Consider the following 22222-nt stretch of genomic DNA (forward strand, 5'->3'; position numbering starts at 1 on the left):
AACAAAGGCTCTGGAGTGAAACTCTAGAATAACAATCCTCCTACCTGCTACTTACTGACTTGTGACAAGACAATTAACTCCCAGAACATTAATTTCTTTATCTGTAAGTGGGAATATTATTTACTTTACACAGCTTTTGAGATAATCCAAGTAAAACATAGTCAACAGATCTTATACTGAGCAAAGTATTAGTAAAATGAGTTACATTTTACTCACACTTCCTTCCTTGTAGTTACCCTTGGTACCTGAGCTAATTAATACTGGCCTCAGTAAGACATGGGTAACTTCACTTTTATTCAATTAACAAATATTTACTGAGCAGTTATTACATGCTAGTCTCTGGAAATACAACACTGAACAAACAGGTAAAAAATCCCTGCCGTCGTGGAGCTCACATTCTAGTAGCAGATACAGAAAATAGACAAAATAAGTAAAATATATTGTATGTCAAATAGTGATAAATCTCTTTGTCCAGATCAGGAAGCAGATTAGATTAGGCCTATTAACAAAAGCTTTGACCTACTCAGGTTCTAGGAAGCATTTGTTGTCTCTTGTCCTCTATTTTTTTTTTTAAGAGCTAGAACAGACAACAAAAGGCTAAGGATTCTTGACAAAGCCCTTTCTAATCTTGAGGTATAAGGTAGAATAGATAGAATATGAGTAGATGAGTTGTATAGGTACACAGTTTAGAAAATGGTTCCGGTCTACTGAATTAATAGAAATCATGTTCCAATATTCAGCCAGAAAGGTGGAACAAACAAACAAATATAACATACATAAAATCACCACCAATTAGGTATAAAGAAGGGCATATGCAACTTGGAAAGAAATTTCAAAATTTTCGGATCTGCAAAGTTCTCAGATATCTGCAACTCATTGTAGCAGGAAGGGTAGACCCCAAACGGGCAAATATGATTTGGGCAGGACAGTAAATCACCTAACAAGACACAAAAAGACTTCTGGGAATAACCTATATCACAAAGACCTCTCCTTGATTTGTATTCTCCAAGCACTTAGAGATTCTATCACCTTATTGAGCTGTGGAATGTATAGGTCTTCATTTTGTATACTGTCACCCACTTCACAGAACTAGAGACTACACTACCAATTTTATATCTCTCAATACACCACAGAGTGAACATTTATGGTAGGCTCCTAATTGCCCTGGTATGTGATATAAAGATCAGTAGGTTTTTAATTGTTTTTAATTCACTAAGGTTAGTCAATATTTTCTTGAAAATCCTTTGGCCTAGAAGTAAATTCCTGTTATGTCCCTATTGACCAATAAGAAATGGTGATAAAGGTGATGCAAGGAGCAAGTGACAATATTTATGAGAGTTTATAAAGTTTATTAACAGAGACATACTGCTTTAGTTACCTAAAGATGTCAGAAAATTACAATTTGTTTCATCTTTGTTGGTAGCTGCACTGGCTATTCCATTACAGGGAAGGAGTTGATTTATGTGCAGCTGTTGAAAACACAATGAACCAGTCACCACAATTTTAACAAGTGTTGATGCTGGAATGCCCACTTCAGATAGCATCTATAACACTGTCATGAAGAAAGTTGACAGTACACTACCTAAAGTAATGATTCTAGTTCCACACTTGCCAAGATTGGCGTCACTGCTATAGAACTGGGTTCTACCGGAGTGGCAATGAAAATTCATTCTTTCATGGTCCTTTAAATAAGGCCAACCATATGTCCTAGAATGCTGTTTTTTATTTTCTCCTTATGGTATAAGCTTTATACTACTTGGACTGGACTAACACGAAGTTTGTTTTGATTTCCACAACCAAGTCACTCCTCATATTTGTCCCCTTCTTCTCATTCTTTATATATTAAAATTGTGGGTAGAACACTTTACAAGGAAGATTATGTCTCTCATGAGGAAAGGGGCATTTTTTATTACAAATGAAAATTATGTTTCCACCCACACAAGAAGTATACAGAATGTGTGTAGTGTGTGTGTATGTGTTTGGGGAACCTGCAGAACAGACACAAACAAGTAGACATAATAGAATGTGATGAGTCTAAACAAAGTGCTAAAAAATAGCCTAATTCTTCCAAGACCTCTTCAGTAAGTCATATGTGAGCTGGTACTTAAAGAATATGTAAAGCAGACAGGAGGGAGGACCAAGAGAGGAGAGTATTTCAGGCAAAAGAGATGGCTGGCGCAGAGGCATAGAATGCACAGTACAAAAGTAAATTCAAGGAAAACTTAGTGGTCTTGCTGGGCGTGAGTACAACATAAAAGGGTACTAAGAAGAACAGCCATGCCTTTTTATTTTGTGATGAGACTTGGATGCTATCTGACTTCTTGCACAGTTTCTGTAGTATTACCAAGAAGTCTTACAGAAGAATATTACCCACCTAAGATTCTCTAATGAAACCAGGATACCAACATATAGACAAAGGGGTGGGAAAAAATGTGAGATGACAAGATAATCAGAAAAAAGAAATTGGACAATGGAAAGTAGAGATATGATTTAAAGATGCACTGGAAATAGTGTTGGGGTAAGGCAGCAGACCTTAAAAGTAAGATGACTGTTTCTGAGCCAGAAGTTCAGCCCAGAGTATCCAAAGCATAGTCAGATTAAAAACAAAAAAACAAAAAAAAACAAAAACAAAAACAAAAGAAAACAAAAAAAAACACCTAGTAATGACTTTGACTGCAAATCAAGGGATAGTTTTCATGTGGAAGCAGCATACAAAAGGCAGTCAGTCACTTGCCAACAGAGATGAGAAGTCATGATAAGGGTCATCTTTAAACGGCAAGAAAAGTGCTTTCTAAGTCAGAAACTGCTGATGGACACATTTGACCAAGATCCACATGTTTGATCAGTTCTGTTTTTTGTTTTTGTTTTTGCTTAATCAAAGTAAAGGCATTTTTCTGACTTTTCGAACACAGGACACCAACCCATGCCTTTGGTGTTACAGAACAGTACAGAGGTTTCGCCTCAAAACACCTCACTCTCTTCCCTCCCTCCCTTTCTGATCTACGACTTCTTGTTCTTCATTCTTTTTCACTTCTCTTAGCTTAGGTCTTCCAAGAGTATTCATGGGAATTGTTTTTAGTACTATATATGGCCCTAAGGTTCAAAAGGGAGTACAGATGTATACTAAAAGGCTTCCAAGAAATACTAGTGGAATTCTTGAAAATCTGCATGGTCTGAAATTGGGAAAATTCTTAATGAATGTCTGAAATCATTAGAATACATCCAAACCATTCTTTATTTCCATATACCATAGAACTTTTAGACCTGGAATAGGATGTAGAGCAGACATAATTTCCTCACTTTACATATGAAAAAAATTAGAAGAGAGGTAAAATGACTTGTCTAAGGAATACAGTTATGGATAAATAATGGAGCCAACACTTAGATTTCCAATGAAATTACTTTTTTTTTTAAGGCTGAAAGGACATGTACTGAGTGATTTTCTTTTTTTATTATGACCAAAAAAAATGTAACTAACATGAAATCCACCCTGTTAACAAATTTTTCAATGTACAATACAGTATTGTTACTTACTGTACAATATGCACATTCTTGTGCAGCAAATATCTAGAGCTTTTTCATCTTGTATAACTTTATGTAATTTCTTTAATGGTCTGTTGAAGTTACATTTTTAGTGACTACAACTCCTGTACATTTCTAGATAACCTCCCAACTTTATTTTATATGAAGTCATATTCATACAATCTGGTGTCTTACTTAAAGTTGCTTCATTTTACATGCAGAAGGTTGTAACTAGGCCACTTTCTCACACCATTCACAAAAATAAACTCAAAATGGATAAAGGACCTGAATGTGAGACAGGAAACCATCAAAACCTTAGAGGAGAAAGCAGGAAAAGACCTCTCTGACCTCAGCTGTAGCAATCTCTTACTCAACACATCCCCAAAGGCAAGGGAATTAAAAGCAAAAGTGAATTACTGGGGCCTTATGAAGATAAAAAGCTTCTGCACAGCCAAGGAAACAACCAACAAAACTAAAAGGCAACCAACGGAATGGGAAAAGATATTTGCAAATGACATATCGGACAAAGGGCTAGTATCCAAAACCTATAAAGAGCTCACCAAACTCCACACCCGAAAAACAAATAACCCAGTGAAGAAATGGGCAGAAAACATGAATAGACACTTCTCTAAAGAAGACATCCGGATGGCCAACAGGCACATGAAAAGATGTTCAGCGTCGCTCCTTATCAGGGAAATACAAATCAAAACCACACTCAGATATCACCTCACGCCAGTCAGAGTGGCCAAAATGAACAAATCAGGAGACTATAGATGCTGGAGAGGATGTGGAGAAACGGGAACCCTCTTGCACTGTTGGTGGGAATGCAAATTGGTGCAGCTGCTCTGGAAAGCAGTGTGGAGGTTCCACAGAAAATTAAAAATAGACCTATCCTATGACCCAGCAATAGCACTGCTAGGAATTTACCCAAGGGATACAGGAGTACTGATGCATAGGGGCACTTGTACCCCAATGTTCATAGCAGCACTCTCAACAATAGCCAAATTATGGAAAGAGCCTAAATGTCCATCAACTGATGAATGGATAAAGAAATTGTGGTTTATATACACAATGGAGTACTACGTGGCAATGAGAAAAAATGAAATATGGCCTTTTGTAGCAACATGGATGGAACTGGAGAGTGTGATGCTAAGTGAAATAAGCCATACAGAGAAAGACAGATACCATATGGTTTCACTCTTATGTGGATCCTGAGAAACTTAACAGAAACCCATGGGGGAGGGGAAGGAAAAAAAAAAAAGAGGTTAGAGTGGGAGAGAGCCAAAGCATAAGAGACTGTTAAAAACTGAGAACAAACTGAGGGTTGATGGGGGGTGGGAGGGAGGGGAGGGTGGGTGATGGGTATTGAGGAGGGCACCTTTTGGGATGAGCACTGGGTGTTGTATGGAAACCAATTTGACAATAAATTTCATATATTAAAAAAATAAAATAAAATAAAATAAAATAAAATAAAATAAATAAAGTTGCTTCATTTTAATTTACTAACGACTCCAGTTTCTAGGGGAATGATTACTTTATTCCACACAGTTTTATATTTAAAGAATAGGGACCCTGACACACTGTATTCAATTAAAATAATAAACATCTGTTCAATAGAGGCATCATAAGCAAAGTTAAAAGACAAGTCACAGGCTTGGAGATGATATTTACAAAGCATAAGGGATTAGTATGCAGAATAGATAATCTCCTTCAAATCAGTAAGAAAAAGACTAACAACCAAATAGAATAATGAGAAGATGATAAGAACAGGCAATTCATAGAAGAGGAAACCTATATGACCAATACATACAAGAAAACATATTAAACCTCAGTAGTAAACAAGAAAATGCATATTAAAACACAGTGAGACATAATTTCATACCCACAAAATTGGAAAAATGTTTTAAGTGACAATACTGAGTGCTGGAAGATATGGAGAAATAGGAACCTTCATATACCACTTGTAGAAAGTATAAAGTAGTTGTTATGGACTGAATGCTTTGTGTTCCCTCAAATTTATATGTTGAAATCCCTACTCCTCAATGGGTTAGTATTTGGAGATGAGGCCTTTGGGAGGTGATTGGGTGGAGCCATCATGAATGAGATTAGTGTCCTTATAAAAGAGGTCCCTCTGATCTCTCTAGCCCATGTGTATGTATGTATGTGTGTGTATATATATATATATATATATATATATATATTATTAGATAGAGAGAAAGAAAGAGAGAGAGTGAATGAGTGGCTGAGAGGGGCAGAGGGAGAGGCAGAATCTTCAGCAGGTGTCACTCTCAGTGCTGAGCCCAATGCAGGGCTCAATCCCATGATCCTAGGATCATGAACTGAGCCAAAATCAGGAGTTGGACACTCAACTGTCTGTGCCAGCCAGGAACCCCTCTAGCCTTCTTTTCTACTATATATGGATACATAAGTTGGCAGTCTGAAACTTGGAAGAGAGCCCTCACCAGAACCTGACCATGCTGGCACCCTGATCTCAGAGTTCCAATCTCCAGAACTGTGAGAAATAAGTTTCTGTTGTTTATAAGACACCCAGTCTATGGTACTTGTTACAGCAGCCCCAACTCTAAGACAGTGGAATGACAACTTTGAAGAACAACTTGGGTGTGTCTTATAAAGTTGAAAGATGCATATGCTCTGCAATCCAGTACTGTCACTTCAAGGTGGGAACCTTATACACACCCAGAAGAAGACATATACAATGATGTATATTGGAGTACTTTTTGTAATAACGTTAAGTGAGAAGAAACCTACAAAATTTATCAACAAGGACATGGAGAAATAAAATGAAATACTCTATAGCTACTAAAATGAATAGGTATGTATATCAATATAGATAAGTCTCAGAAATAGAGTGGAAAACGCAAGTTGATTAATGACATGGATAGTATGATATACATTTTGTAAATATTAAAATTCTGCTAAATACTATTTCTAGGTGCATGCATTTGTACAAATACATGAATGGGAAGGACTTATATCAACTTCAGGATGGTAGTTCTGCAGGGGAGGAAGGGAGGATAATGTGATCAGGGAAGGGCACAAAGTAAATTTCAACTGCTCAACCATATTTGTATTTTTACAGGATTGGAAACAAATATGGAAAATATTAATGTTTGGTAAATCTGTATGGTGGGCATAGCTGTATACCATGTTCTTCTCTGTATTTGAAGCTTTTCACAATATATTACTTTTATAAAAGAATGAAGAAGTACATTTCCTTTACAACTATAAATATTCACTTTGATCAAAAGCTAAAGTTAGCTATATGGTAGAAATTATGTCAACTCTGAGCCCTGTTTTGTCACCCGTCAGCTTATGCAGTCCAAATTGAGAGTTGGGCTTAGGTGCCCTTTTCATTTTAGATAAAGTCCCATAAAGAGATAAGCATATGTAATTACATATTATAAAGTTTCACTATATATACTGTCAAGTGCATACCAGGATCACATTTTAAATCATTCATTTGTGTTCCTCAAAAAGTGATAGCACCTGCAGACATTAGCTCTGTATTCAGGCCAGTGAGATGGTTCATTACGCCCTATTGCTAATTACATACAATGTTCTTTACTTTCACGTGAACTTTGATGTGCTTGCATTAGGTCCAGATATTGCCTGGGAGGGTAAACTGTTTTTAGTTTGAGGAAAACACAAGGCAGCAGCCTGATGCTTTGAAAATAGTATAGAAAAATACTTAAAAGTCAACAAGAAATAGTTCAAACATACAGGGCTGAAAACTATTTAGTATCCGGAGCTCAGAGAAGAATGAAATCCTAGAAAATTTGGGAGGGAAATGATTTCAACTAAGTTTAGAAAGTGACTTACATGGTCTTAAAAAATGTTTATAAATAAATGGTCACTATCTAAATCACATAGATGAGTGATTTCCAAATCTATGCTAATATCAGAAAATTATACACGCTTGCTGGGGCTTATATAGATAAAACAGACTTGCGTTGGACACAATTCCCTACTAATAAACTAATTAACCCAGCCAAAATGCAGAAACTCATTAAAAGCATTTAAATTCATGTTAAATGCAAATGTGCAATTATCTGCAATTGTGATAACCAAAATAAACAACACTCAGAACCATAAGAAGGCCCTAATAAAACATTTGAAATTGAGAACTTGACTTGTAGGAGTTAGAAAAGAAATCAAAGAGCAAAATCAGTTCATACTAAGGCAGGGTTTCATTTATACAGTGTATCCAGGAAGAGAGCCAATAATCCACAAGGTTTGAAAAGCCATGAAGTTCCTCCAAATTTAGGTAGAGGCACCTATAAATTGGCTGATTTCTAAATGGGATAAACATTCCAAAATACTAAGTGCAGTGATACCCCTCTGCAGTGATATTCCTCTGGAATATTCTTCCCTACTCATCTTTGCAAGGCTACAATTACTCATTCTTCAAGTCTTACCTGTCACTTCCATGGGAAGTCTTTCCACCTTCTCTACCCTCCACATCTCAGGTTCTGTACTCCTGCTTGGTATTCTATTACACTCTGACAATCACCTATTACATACAGCACTTAAACTTTATTTTAACTGTCTGTCATCTCCCTTACTAGATCACAAGCTCATGAGCCAGGAATCAGTCATGTCTTGATTCTTATAATTTTCATCCAGCAAAGAAAGCACAGTACCTGGCACATAGTAGGAACTTGACAAATATTTGTTGAATATATTAATGAGTGCATAGATGGATGCATAGACAGCCAGATGTAAGTATATTAACGTGTTGATCAAATTCTATACAGAGCAAGGTAACCATTTTTTAAAAGTATATTAGTTTACATGAGGGTCTGTGTCTATATGTTTCTTTAAATCTGATGGTGATGGAGTATGTTACACATGTATTTCTGGAGAGGGAAGGACTTTGTAAAAACACAAAAACGAGTATGCCTAAATAATTCCTGAGGAGTCATAATTTTTCAGATTTATGTATTTATGCTCAAACTGCTTCCATCTATGTTTCATTTATTCTTACAACCTCCAAGCAAAATAGATAAGGACAGATATTATCATTGTCATTTTTCTGAAGAGGAAATGGATTAAGAAGTAAAGTGAATTTGTCCAACTGCAAATGATATCACAATATCTAAGCTGATGCTCCAGCCACTACAATAGTGTATCCTAGTAAGATCACAATTGCTATCACAATCTTTTTAGAGCTAGAGAAAGAGATATGAGCAAATATCTGAGACAGAAAGAAAGCCCATAATTCATAGTGACTAATCTGCTTGGCAGGCGCCTTGTAAAAGAAATTTAGCTTCTGCATTTAACTAGCACATACAAGGGGATATTAGGACAGGGATCGAAGTTTACTTTTTGTCTAAGTTCATAAAGTCTTGCATTGATATTGGTCATAAACATTCAGTTTAGTAGATGATAAGATGAAATGCATTTAACAAGAATGACCAAAATTTCAGCTTGAAGAATTAAATATGATATTTTTCTGAACTATAATTGATAAGAAAAAAGTTGCGTCTAATTTATGTTTGTAATTAATACCATGTGGAAAACAACATTGAGATTAAAACATCGATATTAATTGAGCTCCTTTATGAGCCTTATAAATGATCTAGTTTGATAACCGGTACACGAAAGCATTGGAATGAGCTGCTCTCCCCCATATCTCTTTTCCTTAAAAAAATCAATATAACTCAGTAGGGTGTTTTCAAACGTAGGAAGCAAAGTAGGTGCTGCTTCCAAAGCAGTTTTTTGAGTGTCAGATATGAATGAGATTTTATTACATTTTCAGCCTCACATGATGCCTTTCCATCAAGGAGCTCAAGGGCCTCAAAAGAATGGCCACTTCCCTGGAGCTTGATCAGCAGGGGTCCATGGAAGGTGCCTTTGTCCAGAAATGAAAGGCAATGGTGACCTTCTTAGAGCAGAGGAGACCAGGCATACTATTGTTTTGGGCTCTACTAACCTGTTCTCACTGAAAGACAATATTCAAATTCTAAAGGAAGATTTCAATGTTAAAATAAATCTGTGTTTACAATACTGATTGTAACAAATCACAGTGTGCACTCCTTTACTCTAGTCCTTCTAGCTTCACCTTGTCTCTAATGCACTGGTTGATACTGCTTTTTCTTTCAGGTTTTTCTCTCCGATGGGCTACTTGTTGCTCCTCTGTGCTTCAGGAAAATAACAAGTAACAGGGACAAAGGTTACCTATACCTCAAGAACTGACGTAACAAGGTAAATATTAGGGCATGGTAACATAATCATAATAATTGCTTTCATTAAATCCTGACTGTGTGCCGAGCCCTGTACTATCACGTACTTCACATGCACTACCTCATTTGATTTTCTCCCACAGACTATCAGATAAATATTACTATTGTCCTCATTTTGTGGAAGAGGAACATGAATACCGGCTCATTAATTTATTTACCCAAGATCCCAGAGCTAAGTAAATGGCAGGCTCAGGATTTAAACCAAGGCCCATCTGACACAAGGCCCATCTGGTCCCAAAATCAGTTTGCTATGCCACACTGCCAACCTGAAACAAAATGATGTACTCTAAATATGGTGTCAGGTGGTATGCGTGCTTGCAAGCAGAAGAAATTCCAAGCTTTCAGGCATTTTACGGCTGAATGGATGATGTAGAACTAGAACTTATTTGGGGTAATGGCTAACATTTGTTGAGGGCATAGTATAGGTGCTGTTCTAAGAGTGTCACATGCATTGACTCATTTAATCACTACAATACCCTACTAAGTATATATGTGGCATTTTAATGCCCATTGCAAAGATGAAAAAGCTGGCACTGAACGGTAAAATGACTTACTCAAGGTCACACAGCTGTGAAGGGGTGGAGCTAGAATCCAAATCCAAGCAGTCTGGCTCCAGAGTATACATGCTTAATCACAACACTATATTAATGAGAAATTGGTTGAGATTAGGAATTTTCCCAAGGAAAAAAATAATAATCACACAGTTTCAGAGCCAGAAAGAACCTTAAAGATTATTTAGTCCAACCTTCTTATCTTACCAATGAGAAAAGGGAGGCAGAGCAAGTTGAACCGACTTACTTAAAGTCACATGGTTTGCAAGTAGCTTGAGCCTGCACTACAGCCTGGGTCTTCTCAACCCCAGTCAAGTGTCCATCCCATTCTACCATGCTATGCTCTTCCAGATATACTCATATGGCAAAACAGGAGTAGACTTCTGCTAAACTGCCTTTTCTGGACCTGGACCTGAGCTATTGAACATGACTGGAGAAAATTCACATAGCTGAGTTGATGGGCTTTACTTTCATTTAAAGTATTTCCAATCACAAGCCTCAACTGAGCACTCATCTTTGCCCCGCAGTGTTCCTTCTGCATTAAGCTTGCTTTCCCATTCTTCAAATTGACTATGATATATCTTCACTTCTCTCTGCAATCCTTCTATATCTTTCCCACTCCTCTCCCACTTCCTGCCTTTAGCTGATGATCTTGCCTCATACTTTGTGGAGAAAACAAAAGCCATCAGAAAGAGCTCTCTCCTCTTCCCACCACCAAATCTACACAGTGACCTACATCTTTATTCTTTCTCTTCTGCTTTGTTGAGATGGAAAGAGTATCCCCCAATCCCATCTTCCCTTGCCTGCTCAAAGACTTTGCTCCTGTCTAGATTCCTTTACTTCTTCATCATCACTTCTCCCTTTCTACTGGAAGTCAGCCTTGACTTCTACTCTTTCAACATCCCATACTTCCCAACCAGTAGTAGATCCTGCCTTTTGATTATAACTTCAAAATCCATGTTGAATTTCTCCATTTCTCTTCATCTTTGCTACCATCACTTTTATCGATGTCAGCATTTTCTCTTACCTAGTCTCCTGCAATAAATGAATAACCTAATTGGCCATTGTGCTTCCATTCTTGTCCACCTTTTAACTCACTGTCCACAAACAGCCAAAGTAGTCTTTACAAAAAAATATATAAGAGTTCACATTACTCCTGTGCTTAAAACCTTTCTATGGATTCCCACTGTTTTTAGAATAAAATCCAAATTTTAAAACCCCAATTCTTGAGGCCTATAAACTCTGTATGATGTGGCACCATTTACCTCTTCCGACTTTATTTATATTTATATATGCCATGTTCCCTCTCCTCAACTATGCTGGGTTTCCCTCTGTTCCTGCAACACACCAAACCTTTCTTGCTTTAACCTGTGCCTGCTGTTTCCTAGGCTATTTGTGCATCAGACGCCTTCTCCTCCATCACACCTCAGCCCGAAATGCATTTTTTTAGAGAAACCTTCCTTCTGTGATATCTAAGTAGGCCCTGACATTTTTTTTCTCCTCCATAGCTGTCCTCATACTTAACCACCATCAGTAAGAATTTTATGTACGTAGGGGCAACTGGGTGGCTCAGTTAGTTAAGCATCCAACTTCAGTTCAGGTCATGATCTCATGGTTCCTGAGTTCAAGCCCCATGTCAGGCTTTGTGCTGACAGCTCAGAGCCTGGAGCCTGCTTTGGATTCTGTGTCTCCCTCTCTCTGCCCCTCCCCTGCTCACATTCTCTCTCTCTCTCTCTCTCTCTCTCTCTCTCTCTCTCTCCCTCTCTCTCTCTCAAAAATAAACATTAAAAAAAGAATTCTATGTATGTATTCATATATTTCTGTTCACTCATCTGCCTTGAAGTTCAATGATAGCAGGACCTTTGTATATCTTTCATTTACTGTTGTATTTATAATATCTAATGGAGTATCTGGCACCAAGCAGGTGCTCAATAAATTTTTGCTGAATTATGGAATGAATTAATTAATCCCTGGATCCTATTGAAAAATACCTGAAACAATGATCAAATGGGGAGAGACAGAGTCCTTAGAATAAACCAAAAAAGGAAGAAGTCAAGAAGTCAAGAGTTCTTCTTTAGGTCCTCTATAGTCACTAACACATTACTATCAAATAAAGATACTCTGAACAGGGGAAAATAACTCTGACTTCTCTAGGAAAAGAATCTAACTGGTTTCATGATTCCAAATCCTTTACTAAACTGTAGTCATCTGATTCTGATCTTCGTGATGATCTCTTTCTGAATGAAATTAAAAAAATAATCTGCATACATTACCCAGATGAGGAACAGGATCTTGAGGTTGTTAACTATACAAGGCTTTCTTTGTCAAATATGCTCCTTCTCACTATACATACTTGAACAGAAAGCGAGAGTTACATTTTACTTAGTTATTTTAACCTCAAGTCATTTATTCCTCTGCTAAGTAGTTTATCGATTCTTCAACATCAATTTAGAGCTGGAGTTTACAGCACTCCCATCAGAAACCTTATAGTGCTCAAAATAAATGTCTTGCCCGAACAACACCATGTCAGTTGTTGAAGATGTAACTCAGGAAAACAAATGCACCTAAAGGTAGAAACTAAATATAGATATCCCCTTATACATACACAGTTGGGATGTGACCTTTCTTACAAGAAAAAATAAAAGAAAGAAATCTATAACATATAGAAAATTCAGTAGTATAATGAGTCTAATAAGGAAAACAGTAGAATTCACTATAGTACATTACCTCCCACTAATGTTCCATAACAGTTATTTTAGACAGGAAGCATAAGCTTGCCAAATGTTCTACATTTCCTGTACTAGTTTCACATCCTACACATCTAGCCTAGTATTAAAAATGTTGTCCATGATATTTTGCTTCCTGGCTTCTGGAGTGGGAGCCTCCAAAATCTGCCTATAAACCTTTTGGGATTCAAATTCCAACTTTCATCCTGTAGAAAGCATATCTGCCACACGTACCACTCCCTTCTAGAGAAACGTTGGTTATGCTCAAATGCTTTGGGATTAGGAGTGAGAAAGTCTTGAATTACATATCTAAGTATAACCCATTAGCTGATGGGCCAGAAAAGCACAAGAAAGACACAACTGTTTTAACAGTTTCACCTCCAAGTGTAAGTATTCACGTGTAATGACACATATAGAAGAGCACAAAATTTCCTTTTCACCCTAGAAGGAAAACAGGTGTTAAATGTTCTTGAGTCTTAGCACTGTACATTTAAAATAACTACCTTATACATTGATTTGGAGTTGCAACTCATCTAAGACACTTAGGGGATTCCCAAAAGTGCACCAGAATTTGGGAATATATAAAATTATAATTACTTTCCATTCTTTTTCTCCAATTTCCTCATAATTGCTCATCCTGATATAGCCCTATATTCTTTAAGGGATGAAGGAAAGGGGCTTAACACACTGGATGGTATTTCAAAACTGCATAACCAGGCAGGGTCATAAATACTCAATAAGTATTTATTGAGTGTTAGGTGCTAGGCACTGTTCTAGAGGCTGGCATAACAAGCTCACAGAGGGGTTGCACAGGTTCAAATGAGCATAAGACAGTAACAAGAGAGAAGGGTTTCTGATTTCTAAGGTTGCTCCTTTTTTGTTTGTAGTCAGGCAATGGAACAGCAACCATAGGTTGTACATAGCAGGTAAGATGTCAAATGGGGAGCCTCTTCCTCAGGACTACCTTGCTTCCTTCCTAATTCTAGCATAGAATAACTCAGGACTAGGGAAAGGAGAGTCAAAAAAAAATTAAGGCAATTTTTTTCCGAGTAACTAAGGTAAATGGAACACTCTAAAGGCAGCCATCCAAACCATCCCTGCCGCAAGCCCAGGTGTCTCTGCTTCACATCTTGGGTTTAAGATCCTCCTTCACCTTTTTCTCCCCATTACTCCAATGCAGCACAGCCAGGCAGTTCACATATACAATTATCTTTACTCTGGTGGGAGGAAAGCTTAAAGTAAATTTCCATGCAGATCATTCATTCAACCAATATTTAGTGAGCACCTACTATGAGCCAAGGATGGCTCTTGGTGCTGGGGATACAGCAGTAAACAGATGATCAGTGCTACTCTGATGGAGTTCACAATTTAAATGGGGGTTGTTAAGGTAAGTTACAGTCAATTTTACAATAACCACATAGTTTCATACTGGTTCAAGTGATTACACAGTCCCTTCTTGTTCCTCCTTTCTTTAGCTTCTACTCTAGAGCCCAACCTTTGCACCTATGTGTTCTTGCTGCTTTTTGATGTTTCTATACTCCACTTCCACTCTGAGGTCTAGCCTAAAGGCTCAGCTGCCTCCACTCCCCTCTCAGGTCCTCAGTCACACCCTCTGTAGTTGAGATTATCTCTAATGAACAGAACTCTTCTTGCAATGGTTCCTCATCTTTCTTACACCATGGTGACAGCAATTTGACCAAAATTACCAGGGCATTCACTGGGCTCTGGCTTCTCATCTTGGGAATCTCTGATTAGCCATTCCTTAGCCTCTCAGTTGAGCTTCCAGCTCCATTTACAAATCCTTGCTTTCCTTTATTCCTCTCTAGTCTCTTCTTTTTATTTACTTTGTACCTCTATTTTTTCCTGACAAATATTTCTCACCCAAGTTGAGAAAGAAAGATAGTTGGGAATATGAAACACCACAGTCCAATTTAAATAAATCTGTTTTAAAAAATCTGGATTGTCAAAGATAATTTGAAAAAGAAAGCCTCTGGGGCCAGGTACCATGTCTTCATAAGACTCTGATCTCATATACACAGTTGCTTCCTGTGGAATTTCTGCAAGCTGTTCTTTAAAATAATTGTGCTGTGTGTTTCTGGGTTCTTATGGGGTTTTAACATTTTGAAACCACAGGAGCAAACAGAAAAATTTTAAATGTGATTACTCAGTAGTCAAATAAAATGTTATAAGAAATTTCTCCACTTTTTTCCTGCCCTCCAATTTTTTCCTTCCCATCTGAAATACAAAACAAGTTGAAAATATTTCAGTCCAAAGGGTAATTTTATGAAAAAGATAAGCACCTAGAAACAGGCTTGTAATGAAAGAATCTCCTCCACCACAGAGCAACACTAATGTAATTCAATAAAGTTTATAAAACCATTCCTGCCAATCAAAATCTAGAAAAAACAATTTCCTGTTTGTGGAAATAGATGTGATACTGAACAGAACCAAATTAGGTTGCAATTAGCTTAGAAAAGAACCTGATACACTAGACTCAGGTTAGCTTAAAAAAATGTTGCTGCATTTTAACACATTTGCATACTAGTTTAATAAAATAAAGATTTCCAAGAGAAATCTTAGGGAGTAGGGAGGGGGAGCGGAATGAGTTATACATAAAAAAAGCTATATATAAGTAAAAATAGTAAGCATTTCACTGAGAGTTTACTATGTGCAGGGCACTTTCCAAAGTCCTTTATATATGGTTTCTCATTTCCTTCTCACCATAATTTTAACAGGTGGGTGTTATTATTTCAGTTTTACAGATGAGTCAGCCAAAGCTCAGAGATTAAGTTGGATGTGTAAATTCATACAAGAGATAAAATTCAGACCCAGGTCTACTCTTAACTGTTAGGCTATGTTGCCATTCATAGAGTATATAACAGACATACCCATATAATATATACTTATATATAATATATATGAGCATTTATAACAGGTAACTCCTAAATGAATTAGTTAGGCATGAAGCAGCATGACATAGCAGAAAAAGCACTTGATCAGGAGTCCTGAGACCTAAGTTCTGCTCTAGGCTCTGACACTAAGTAGCTGTATGGCTTCAGATGAGTCATTCAACATCTCTGGGCCTCAGTTTCCCCATCTATAAAACAAGAATATCAAGATAAAGATTCTATAACATCCCATTTAGTTCTGCCATTCTATTATTCTGCTGACAATAAGTTATATTGTATGTATTACAATGAATGTTTTGCCTTTGGGGATAATATACACTGAAAGCAACTTGAGAAAGAGATTCTGCTAAAAAGTGTACCCTTGACACAAGCAGATCTGCTAGAAAGAGGGAGATGATTTTAAAAGGAGAACCTTTTTTGTGATCATAAATGGAGCTGCCTGCATAGTCTTTGAACTCTCCTTCACCATCAGCCAAAGAGAAGCTTCAGTTAATCTTCACTAAAGATGACAGTCTGCAAGTATTTTGGACCTCCAGGTCGAGGCTAAGTTGGCAAGAACTAAACGGAGAGAAAACCATTTTACAGGGTCACCGCTAAGCCCAGAATCATGGAATTTCTGAAGAAAGTGTTTATGGGTGACTAAATCAAAGGCCTCAGTTAGGTCAATAAAAATGGTTCTAATATAAACCTCACACATTGTTTCTGAAACATCATTGGTGCTTTTAGTAAAGTTAAATTGAGAGGAAGGCTAGCTGTGAAACATAACTACACCACAGTCAGCGAATTCCCTTCTCTAGGGGATTGAGCATTTGGGAATTTTATAAAAACTTCACCTAACTTTGGCAACACACACTGGATCACCATCAGTATAGATGGATTCTGATTTTTGATCCTTTCTACAATGCACAATGCCAAATTGATTAGTGAGTCTCCAGAAAGAATGGACACATTCAAAAACTCAGTTGGCCTTCTACAGGGATTCCAGCCAGTTTGAGGAGCAACTGATTGAAAAGCCTTAAGTTTTTATGTTTGTATTTCTCTAGAGCAGCTCTTGACTAGCTTCTCTCTGCCCCATTGCCTTCCCAGGTGACAACCCACTGTCATCTTTGCCATAGGATGTGATAAGCCATACTCCTAGCTGCCTTTCCAATTCTCGCAAGAGCCACTGAGCAAAGGAGGTTAATGATAGTGTCTTCTCACTTCTACTACTCACAGTAATGGAATTCCTAAAGAGCTCATTTTTTTTTGTGAAATGCTTTATTTTAGAAAGGTAGCCAAAGAAAGGTAAAGGAAGGCTGAGGGAGAGGGAGGAACGGTTAGCTATTTAGCTCTATCTGTGGGTTATTTTCCTCATGGCATGGTACATTTGTATTTTTAAATTAAATGAAACCCTTTGTGCTCTAGGTGAGAATGCTATATAAATCACAGATGGCTTTTGTAATTGGCCAATATTAGAAATACAAAGGTGTCTGAATGAATAGATAAATGACATTATCATAAGATTGGAAAGGGAAGAACCATATGGCAAGTTAATGCAAGGAATTATTAAGATAAAGTGAAAGAGTTGGAATTTGAAAGTGAGTACTAAATTCATTTGGATTATAAACTGTTGCAATTAGAAAAGAAACCCTGGAGGCTAATCAATTTTCATTAATGGATTTCTTTTGACCTTGCCCAGTGATTTCTCAATTTGTTCTTGAAACAAACCCTTGAAACAGCTTCTCTCCATTTGACAGGCCAGGGCATTAATTTATACTTCACCTGTGCCCATAGCTCATATACATAGTAACAGAAGTAAAGCCTGTCCAACTGTGAGCTCTGAGTACCCAGCTAAGTCCACAAAAGGCCCAGAAAGGGCATGGTTGCTCCCTAACCAGTAGATGTACCAACTTAGATTCATATAATTTTAGAGTTGAAATGGGTCTTTGAGTTTATCTCATTCTTAACATGTATTATTACACTTAACTTTGTGTTAGGAGGTATGGTCATAGGGTTGTATAAGAGTAAAAGGAGAGGGGCACCTGGGTGGCTCAGTCGGTTGAGCGTCCGACTTCGGCTCAGGTCACGATCGCGCGGTCCGTGAGTTCGAGCCCCGCGTCGGGCTCTGGGCTAATGGCTCAGAGCCTGGAGCCTGCTTCCGATTCTGTGTCTCCCTCTCTCTCTCTGCCCCTCCCCCGTTCATGCTCTGTCTCTCTCTGTCTCAAAAATAAATAAATGTTAAAAAATTTAAAAAAAAAAAAAATTAAAAAAAGAGTAAAAGGAGAAGTACACAAAGTGCCTGGCACACAGTAGGTACTTAAAAATACGTCAATTTCCTTCCTATTCTCCATGTCTAAGTTTTCTCTTTTCCAGGCACAATGTCCCAGTTTCTAACCTTTCTTAATATGACAGGTTTTCCAGCCCCTGACCATCTTTGTTTTATTCTAGTTTGTCAAGTGTTTTTCTAAGATGTACTGCCTGGGATAGAAAGCATTATTCCAGAAGTGTGACACATGTGTGCCACGCGGAGTAGAGTGGGACTTCAATCTTAAAGTTTCTTTAATCTTGGGAAGATACAGCTCAGCTACAGGCATATGTGGGCAAGGCAGGGTTGAGGTGTATTCTCTTATCATCATGATTCTTTTTGCTCATTGATTTCCTTTTTCCTGGCCCACAGGCAAATGAGTGATCGATTCCATCAAAACTTCAAGTTACTTATTGAATCAGAGCAGTTGTATTGGCCAGATCCAGTAGCTCTTTCCTGGGACTCTGCTTTTGTAGCAGGTTGTGATGCATAATAATACAGCCAATCTAATTCCTGCCACATATACTGACGGGCATTACTGCCAGAGTGTCTCTTCCAACCCATTTTATGTGGTTGTTTTCCTAAGTAACTTATTGAATTAAAAAGATAATAATTTTAATCTTACTGGTTAGTACTGATGAAGCACTTCCAGGCATAGAGAGAGGTAGAGTGTATGCTTTGAAAGTACAAGGGTGGAGTTCAGTTTCCACCTTTCCAATTTCCTGTAGGCAGTATAGAATACTGAGAAGACCACTAAGCAAGAGTCACAGAACTTGATACAGTGCCCCATCTATGCCACTAACTTAGTATACAATCCTGGGTAAGTCATTAAACTTATATGGATCATAGTTTCCTTATCTGTAAAATGAGAGGGTTGGATCAAGCAAACTGTAATGTCTCTTCTGGATCTAAAAATATATAGTTCTATTCTGTGCCTTATGGCCAATTAAAAACTTGTATTTTCCCACACCATACTTACCTTTTTAAGCAGTTATCACTGAAGAATATCCCAGACAAAATGGGGTTTTTAAACAACTTATGTAATTTAAATAGAGAGCTGAAACAGGTGACCATTTCTTTTCCCAATCTCTTGCTTATGTAATTTTAAAGCAGTTAACGAAACTGTGTTTTACAAAGATTATCATTATATAGCCAAGCTGAAGTAGAGAATTCAACACCTACAAGTGAGGTACAACAGAGAGAGCTGCATTGAGCAAGTCTGTTTATAATATATTAACCATAGGAAATGGCTTGGAACCTGACCTTGGGTAGACATTCTACTCTTCAGAGTTCAATTTAGTATTATGCTGTGAGAATGTCTGAGTACATAAATCACCCATTATGCTGTGTCAGAGATCATACTATAAGTATGTTTAAAATTTTTGTTATTAATTTAAATCTTAAGGTAGTAGCCAAAATTACTGTAGAACAATGCCTTTTTACTTCTAGTCCATATAAAGTAATTGGTTTATGAGAGATTTCAAATGTGTAGGCTAATCTTTTGGATAGGCTATACTCTTTTTTACAATCTAAGAAAATAATCTATTAAATCTATAGATACATTACCCAATAGAAGTCTTAAGTATCAACATTGCTGGTATACTCATTAATAAAAAACATCCCATAAAACATTGATAAAATTTATGGTTTTTTGCTTCTAACTCAAGAAACACCATATTGAGTCATGGACTATGAATTCTGGTATTTGAACTCTGACAATGGCATCACAAGGCTGTTATAAAGGAGAACATGATCCCTTCCCTCTATGATCATACTCTTGAATGTTAAGAATGTTTAGTAAAACACACACACACATACACAACACAACATACACACACACAGACACACACGCTGGTAGGGGCAGAATTCTTATAGTATTTTACAGAGGATATTCTATTTTCTAGGACGTATTTCTCTATCAGGCAGCACATATGAAAATAAGAAAACCATGAAAAACCTCTATTTTTCAACATTTTGGCATTCTTGTTGGATTCATGCAGTGGCTGAAAGATAAATCCAAAATAGTCGGGGAAGGGGGAACCTTGGCTCACCACAGCATCATTTATACTGATATTTCTAAAGGTCAGAAGAATTTAGGTCCAGGCTCATTTCCCATCGTTAATTCACTCCAACATGACAAATCCTTCCATGATGACGTGGTCTCCCAGTTATCTTCTCTGTGGCTAGAGGGGAAGACACAGAAGAATTTCCAAAGGTCTATGTCATTACTCTGCTTTCCCCAGGTGGGACTCTTGCTGTTATCCCTGAACTATGGCGGAGACACCACGACACAGCAGATGGTAAGAAAAGAGGACCAAAGTTTAAATTAACAACCATCACTACCAACATTAAGCATCCCTTTGAAACAAGGGAAACTGTGAAATCTGAGTCTACATTTCTATTGAAGGTCAACAAAGCATTGCCTTCTTAGGAGAGACAGGGTTTACTGCCTTTCTTAGCATAAATACACCAAGCAAGAACACATCAAGCAGAAGATAATAGTGCATCCCTAATTCAGTAATTGTCATAGGACTCTTTCCTTCTCCTCAATTAAACAGTTAACAGGGAGCTGGGATTCACACAAAGAAATTCGCTCCTCCTCCCTCTTTCCCAGTTTGATTTATGCATAGCCCCTGGAGACGCAAATTAATGTCTTCATAGACCAAAAGCCCCAGCTGTTTTGGAAAACCTATGACAAAGCTTAACTAAGGTTCACGCATGCAAACACAAAGCCCCCATAATTACTAAGCTGGGTGTTACGAAGCTGGCTCCTCAATCAAGGGTCTGAAACCAGCCTTATTGCCTCTCTCATTCCCAGCCAGGCAGGCCTGAATACACCTATAGTGCTAATTTAGTATTGCCCGAGGCATTGTGGATCCTGGGTAGATAGACACCTTAAGCAAAACCAAAGAAGAGATATAGAACTAGAGGGATTTAAAACCACAATTCATCATTTATTAATATCAGACAGAAGCACTGGAAAACTGTGAAACTCCATTTCTCATAGACCTAATTTCTTTGGTTTATTTGTTCTTTTCTTTTTTGATGGTAAAAAAAGAAATCAGAAAATGGCATGACACATTTAAAGAAAATTCTAAAAGACACTCTGCACTCTCAATTCTGTCTTAAACGAACAAAAGAGAAGCTTCCCCTCCATCCCCCCTCCCCTTGGAAACATGTGGCTTGCACTTGCTGTTCCCAATTCGTCTCCTCTTATTCACTCCTTAATCACTGCATTTTACTGAAACAACCCTTGCAAATGTCAGTGACACTCTTTCTTGCTAAAGCCAGTGACCACTTTTTAGTCCTCATCTTATTCTTTCTCACTGCAGCACTTAACTCTACTGGCCATTCCTGCTTTCTTGAAACTCTTCCCTTGCCTTTCTGTGACACCTCCTAACTCTCTAGTTTCTCTTTCTCAGCATCCTTCATGGACTTCTCTCCCTCTACTCATTTCTGAGATGTCAGTGTTCCACTTTATGCTTCTTTTCTTCTTATTCCACAACCAGAGGTTCTTAATCTAGACATTATAGGGGTGCATGGATGTGCTTCAAGAGGTCTATGAACCTTCTAAAATTGCATGCAGAATTATATATGTAAATTTTATGGGGAGAGGGTCTATAGTTATCAGATACCTAAAGGAGTCTAAGGGCAAATGACCCTCAGACTGGCTCTGGGGATCCCATGATTTCAAATCCTATCTCTATATAGGCTGATAACTCTGGTATCTATATCTCCAGTCCGGTTTGTTCTTAGTATGGGCATCTCATGGGGACTTTAAACTTAACCCATTACTTTTACTCAATAATTCTGCTTTTTCTCCCATGTTCTCCATGTCAGTAAACAGCATACAACCCACCTAGCTGTTCAATACAGAAACCTGGAAGTTATGCATATTCTTCGTTTCCCTTGTTCTCCATATCTAGTAACCAAGTCCTATGGACTCTACCTCCTATCTTAAACGTGA

General features: G+C 37.6%; 1 long non-coding RNA gene across 2 annotated transcripts in view; it reads right to left on the reverse strand.

Moving 5' to 3' along the window:
* The window catches only part of LOC116737899, a 105405-nt gene that overhangs the window by 27430 nt on the left and 55753 nt on the right, over nt 1–22222 (reverse strand). The window contains exon 3 of one of the 2 annotated variants that reach the window (XR_004343223.1): nt 20097–20438. The exons of the other annotated variant lie outside the window; for it this stretch is intronic. This is a non-coding gene — a long non-coding RNA (uncharacterized LOC116737899). Of the gene's footprint in view, nt 1–20096; nt 20439–22222 lie in introns of those variants that run through there. 2 annotated transcript variants of the gene reach the window in all.

The sequence above is a fragment of the Lynx canadensis genome, chromosome X (genome assembly GCF_007474595.2).
Source record: "Lynx canadensis isolate LIC74 chromosome X, mLynCan4.pri.v2, whole genome shotgun sequence".
In the NCBI taxonomy this organism is placed as follows: Eukaryota; Metazoa; Chordata; class Mammalia; order Carnivora; family Felidae; genus Lynx; species Lynx canadensis.